Below are 6,155 nucleotides of genomic sequence, written 5' to 3'. Positions count from 1 at the left end.
TGGTCCAACCCTCAGTGAGCTTCTCAGCAGCGTCTGCCTCTGCTGTGGGAAGTTGGTGCTGGGCACAGTCTGTGCCCCCGCCCCCCACCCCTTCCCCACCCCTGGGAAGAGTTTTCAGCTGCACCCCTGTTAGGAATGTGCGTTTCTGGCCCCTTGCAGCCTTGACCCGCCCACCTGTTGGGTCATGGGACCCTCATGTGGAACTGCAGAGTCAAGGCATTGTCCGGGGTGGTTGCCTCAGCTTGCTGCTTCTATTGGCTTCCGTTCCGCCCTGCCACCCCCTTGGGGCAGTGGGGTGAGTCCAGGCAGGAAACATCTGAGAAAACCTGAAAAACCCACCCAAAGAATGGGGGTTCCTGATCATGGTGCCAACTGCCTGCTCTCCCTGCCCAGAACTGAGGCTCAGCCACGGGATGGGGGGAATCCCCTATCTGGCCAAGAGGTGGGGCCCACCCCGTACATGGCCAGCACCCTGTCTTTCCCTGGGGTAGCAGCTCTGCTCGCCAAGAGGTCCCCTAGGATGGGGAGGCGCCGCCCTGTCCTGCTTGCTCTGTCTCTTACTCCCTTGCCCCCACTCACAGGAACCGGGGCGGAAAAGAGATAAGTCTGGGTGCCCGTCTGGAGCTCGGCCATTTGGGGTCCCTGCCTTCCACCGTGGGGTCTCCTGCTTAGGCTGGTTGGACTCAGCTGCACCCCAAGGATGAGAGGAGGGGACAGGCGGGGTCTCCTTTGTGCTTCTTCGGGCAGAGCAAACAGGCAGGACCACCTTGATTAGTAACAGATAGAGCCCCCACGTTTTTCTGACCTAAAGTCAAACACCCAGAAAGGAGTGTGTCAGGAGCATTGGGGTCACCTGGTCTGAAGGTAGACAGAGCCCCCCTCCCTGAATCCCTGCGTCAGTTCCATCAGCACCCTTTGAGAAGGCTTTTGTGTTTGATCCCTTTGCTTTGAACAAGAGCGCGGGGAAGGGAAATCTTAAACAAGATCAAACCTCCCCAGAGGCAGCGTGTTGAGGGGAGTGTTTGCTGGGAACCCCATGCAGCTCCGCGCCTTGTCCAGCAGGGCCGGGGGTGGGTGCAGGGCACGGCCAGGTCCAGCCTGAGCTTCACATGTGTCCCCGGATGTGCCAGCCTCTGTCCTCCCCCTGCCCCGACCTCCCTTCCTTGTCCTGCTGACTTCACTTCCCCCACTCACCCCGGCACCATCGTCTGAGGCCCCCAAGGGCCACAAAACCAAACCGCGGTGAGCAGTAGGAGTGGCTGTGTGAGGGGCACCACTCTAGACCCCCAGGTGACCCTGCCGGCCTCTGGAGCTCAGCGACCGACTCGCCTGAAAGCCGCGGGCACCTTCCTGGGCACCCGCAGGCTTGGGCTGGGCAGCTGGAGCCTCTCTGTCCCCTTCCCTGCTGCTCACGCTGCAGCTGGACTCCTGGAGCATATGACACCACGGTGGCCGCTGCGGGAGTGAGCCAGTCACTAAAAGGTCAGGGGAGTGTCTGATAGGACGTGACTGTGGGTGCTGGGACCCCCCAGACACACCCTGGGTGGGACCCCCAGACAGCCCCCTGAATGGCCCCCTGGACAGTTCCCTAGGGTGGTATTCCTGGATAGCGCCCTGGACAGTCCTCTGGGTTGGCCCTGGACAGTTCTCTGGGTTGGGCCCCTGGACAGCCCACTGGGTTGGGACCCTGGGTGTTCCTTGGGGGTTCTCAGGTCTTGCTGCCTCTTCTCAGTATATCCCTCTGGAATGGAGGCTGGGGGACATCTGGGGCTCTGGGCAGGGCTGAATCTGCCCCAGCCCTCGAGTCCTGGGCCTTCCCGGGAAACCCCCAGGAAGGGGATTTCTGTGAAGCCGCACAGATTCCCCTGGGAGGAGGATGAATCCCCACGGTCTGGTCTCCACCTGGGGCGCTCGAAGGCCAGAGCTCCCGCTGGAGGGAAGCTGGAGACTGGAGCTAACGGTGGGCACAGGGCGGGTTCGCCAGTGCTGGGTGGGTGACTTAGGGGGGGCACCGGCTGATCGAGTTCATTGGGAGCCCCGCCCGGGCCAGCCTCAGCCCCAGAGTGGACTAAGAGCCTCTGCATCCCCCTACCCTGTACTCTCAGGGGGACCAGCCTCCCGAGGGGTGGCCAGGAGCCCAGGAGTGGGCATGGGGGGAGGGGCATGAGTCCCGGGCAGCCCCCACCCCATCCACACTGCCCACTAGAGGGAGCTCATCTTCCTCCTTTACCCACATGAAGCCCAGAGGGTGCCGTGCTGTGAGCTCACACGGGAAACCCTGACCAGTGGCCGCGTGGCTTTGGCTAGTCGTGCTCCGTTCCCAGGTGACGTGCCTGCAAGGGATGGCTTGGAGGGTCTGGGGAGTGTCTCGGTTGGCTACGGGGAACCCCCTGCGGGCAGCCGTTGCAAGGGTGTCCTGGGTGCCCCGCTGGTTCCTCCGTGCCCAGGACCCAACCCTGCCCCATCCCCCTATCCGGGATGGATGGAGCCGTCCAGTCACCCAGAGCCTGGCGTGTGTGAGGACAGGGTCAGTGGGTGGTGTTGGCGGGCCCTGTTCTGCTTAGAGTTGGCAGACCCCCTGGTCCCTGAGCCGCGGTGTCCTCCACCCACCCCCAATGCATTTAGAACTCATCCCCGCGCCCCAGAATCCACATGCTTCCTGGGGAACATTCTCCATAAGCCGCTCCTGTGGAAGGTCCCCGCAGGCCGTGTCCTGGAGGGAATTAGAGGGGGAAACCCCGCCCACCACCAGCTCCGGTGCCTGGCGCTCTGTAGCCCTTCCTGAACAGGCTGGGCCGGCTCTGATGGACGTGGTGCCCCGCTGAGTGGACAGTGGTGCCCGGCTCTGATGGACAGTGATGATTGACGGATGGTGGTGTCAGCTGAGTGGATAGTGATGCCACCACCCAGATGGCAGTGCCAAGCTCTGGTGAACCAGGATTACCAGCTCTGAGCAGACAGTGCTGTCCGTTTATGATGGATGGTGTCGTCCAGCTCCGAGCGGACAGCAGCGCCCAGCTCTGACTGGACAGTGGCGTTTAGCTCTGATGGCTGGTGATGGGTTTAACTCTGAATGGACAGTGGTGTCCAGCTCTGATGGATGGTAGTGCCCAGCTCTGGTGGGTGGTGACGTCCAGCTTTGATGAGTGGCAATGTCCAGCAATGATGGTTTCTGATGTCCAGTTCCAATGGGGAGTCGTGTCCAGCTCTGATGGGTGGTGGTTCACAGCTCTGATGGATGGTGATGTCCAGTTCTGATGGATGGCGATGTCCAGCCCTGACTGGTGGTGGTGTCCAGTTCTGATGGATGGCGATGTCCAGCCCTGACTGGTGGTGGTGTCCAGCTCTGATGGACAGCACTGCCGAGCTCTGCTGTCCTGCTGTGAGCACACACACATGCTACACACATGCTGGCTTCATGCTTGCGAAGGTGACCAGTTGTGTCTTTACCACGGCCTGTGGGGATGCAGGGGTGGGGTCACCTGCTCTGATGAGGTGTCCAGGGGGACTGGAAGCCCAGATCCCCCTCAGGGAGCACCTGGTCTAGTGTGACCCACAGCACGTCCATGGGGTCACCGTCCAGTGTCCGCTGGCTGACATGTGGCTGCTCGCGTACAGGGCGGGAGGCCCCAGCCAGCACTGGCCTCTGGGGCAGCCTTGGGAAGGGGGAAGGCAGGCGCCGAGGCCTCCCCGCTGCACAGCCATCAGCTCCCAGGGCTGCAAGCTCACCACAGAATCAGCCCGCCCCCGGGGAGACCCGGGGTTCCCCAAAACTGCCCAGATTGCTCTCTGGGGTCATAGCCGACATACCGGCCTTTGAGAGGAACTGTCTGTCTGTCCAGGGGCTGGCCTGGAACTGTCTGGCTTTGGGGAACTGGAGGAGGAAGGAGAAGCCAGGCTGTGACCGGCCCCGGAGACACCCAGGGAAAGGAATGACTCACCGTATTTTAAGGAACAGGAAACGTGGCTCTGAGCCGGCCTGCTCCCGGTGGGCTTAGCCTGCAACTCTCGGATCCAGCCTGGTCCAGCGAGGCCATCTCAAGCAGCTTCATCGTCATTCCTGAAACCCCGCCGGCTTTGGGACCGTGTGAAAATGCTGGAAGCGGACATAAGGGTGTCAATTTCGTGACCCCATTTAAGATTTCCAGGCGAGAGTTCGGTTGCGTCTCCAAAAGGCATTTTCCTAGTTAGAGCTCAGACCTACTCCGGCACCTCCCAATAAACGGACCCCCATCCCGGCCCCCAGCTTTGATTCCCAACACCCAAAAGGGAACGATTCTCTTAAGTTCTGTGCGAGATGTGCAGCAGGAAGAGGGTTTTCACCCTGTTGGTAATCCGTCTGATGCTTTAAAAGCACCGGGAAAAGCGGCCACTGAGTGAGCACGTGGGGAGATGGGTAAAGAGTCAAAGGTCACGTGAGAAGAGAAATGTTTGCGGGTTCAAACTGCGCCGTGGGAATAACCCGAAGTGGGTGATTAGGAAACGGCCTGATGAAATGCACTCGAGTTTGCTGGGGGACTTGTTCTGGTTGGAAGAGACGTGGTTCTTTCCAAACCCAGGGTTTACTTATGTATTATTCCTGTACTTCCTTCTCTCCTCCTCCTCGTCCACCTCCTTGTCCTCCTGTTCCTCCTCCTCCTCTTCCTCCTCCTCCTCCTCTTCCTCCTCCTCCTCCTCTTCCTCCTCCTCCTCCTCTTCCTCCTCCTCCTCCTCTTCCTCCTCCTCCTCCTCCTCCTCTTCCTCCTCCTCCTCCTCCTCCTCCTCTTCCTCCTCCTCCTCCTCTTCCTCCTCCTCCTCCTCTTCCTCCTCCTTATCCTCCTCCTCCTCCTTCTTCCCCTCCTCCTCCTTCTTCTTCCTCCTCCTCCTCTTCCTCCTTCTCCTCTTCCTCCTTCTTCTTTTCCTCCTCCTCCTCCTCCTTCTCCTCCTCCTTCTCCTCTTCCTCCTTTTTTCTCCTTCTCTCCTCCTCCTTCTTCTTCCTCCTCCTTCTCCTCCTCCTCCTTCTTCTCCTTTTCCTCTCCTTCCTTCCTTCCTTCCTTCCTTCCTTCCTTCCTTCCTTCCTTCCTTTCCTTTCTTTCTTTCCTTCTCTCTTTCTTTCTTTCTCTCTCTCTTTCTTTCTCTCTCTCTTTCTCTCTTTCTTTCTTTCTTTCTTTCTTTCTTTCTTTCTTTCTTTCTTTCTTTCTTTCTACTGAATCACCATGAGGTAAAGCAGTACAAAGCTGTTCGTGATCAGGCTTCAGTCATACAATGTTCCAACACCCATCCCTCCACCAGTGTACATTTCCCCCCACCAATAACCACAGTTTCCCTCCCCCACCCCAGCCTACCTATATGACAGGCGCCTCTCTCCTCTCTCTGCCTCTGTTTCTCTCTCCCTCTCTCACTTCAGGTATTATGTAAACCCAATTTTCAAACCGAGTTCTGCAGGAGACCCTCCTGACTCTGCACTCATCTCTGTCTCAGGGCTGGGGAGATGACCCGGCTCAGCCTTCACTCGGTTCCTCAGCAATGTTGGGAGTGACTGTGCTCAGAAACTCCCCAAATCAAAGAAACAACCTAATACAAATAGAGTTTTGTCTTGCTGTGTGTTCTTTGACCCAAATGATGCAATGTCAAGGTCGTATTTCAGTTTCATTATTTCACATCAAACATGACCTTCCTTAGAAAGCTATGTACCTACTTATTCATTTATTGTTTTTAGATGGCTGGAGCGATAGCACAGCGGTAGGGCATTTGCCTCACACGCAGCCAGCCTGGCCAAGCCAGGTTCGATTCCTCCGCCCCTCTCGGAGAGCCCGGCAAGCTACCGAGAGTATCTTGCCCGCACGGCAGAGCTTGGCAAGCTACCCGTGAGGTATTTGATATGCGAAACACAGTAACAAGTAGTCTCACAATGGAGACGTTACTGGGCCCGCTCGAGCAAATCGATGAACAACAGAAGGACAGTCTACAGTGCTACAGTGTTTTTAGATCACACCTAGCAGTGTTTGGGAGCTACTCCTGGCTCTGTGCTCAGGGTCACTCCTGGAGTTCCTCAGGGGGCTAAACCAGGCGTAGTTGCATGCAAAGCAAGTGCCTTAACCTCTGTGTTTTCTCTCTGGCCCTAGAAACCTTTTAAACTAATTTAAAAATCAATTTTATTTTCTTCCAATGCCCCA

Source organism: Sorex fumeus, unplaced genomic scaffold (assembly GCF_029834395.1).
Source record: "Sorex fumeus unplaced genomic scaffold, SorFum_2.1 ptg000264l, whole genome shotgun sequence".
NCBI classification, from domain to species: Eukaryota; Metazoa; Chordata; class Mammalia; order Eulipotyphla; family Soricidae; genus Sorex; species Sorex fumeus.
The sequence above is the reverse complement of the archived record's forward strand: the minus strand, read 5'-3'. Positions refer to the sequence as shown.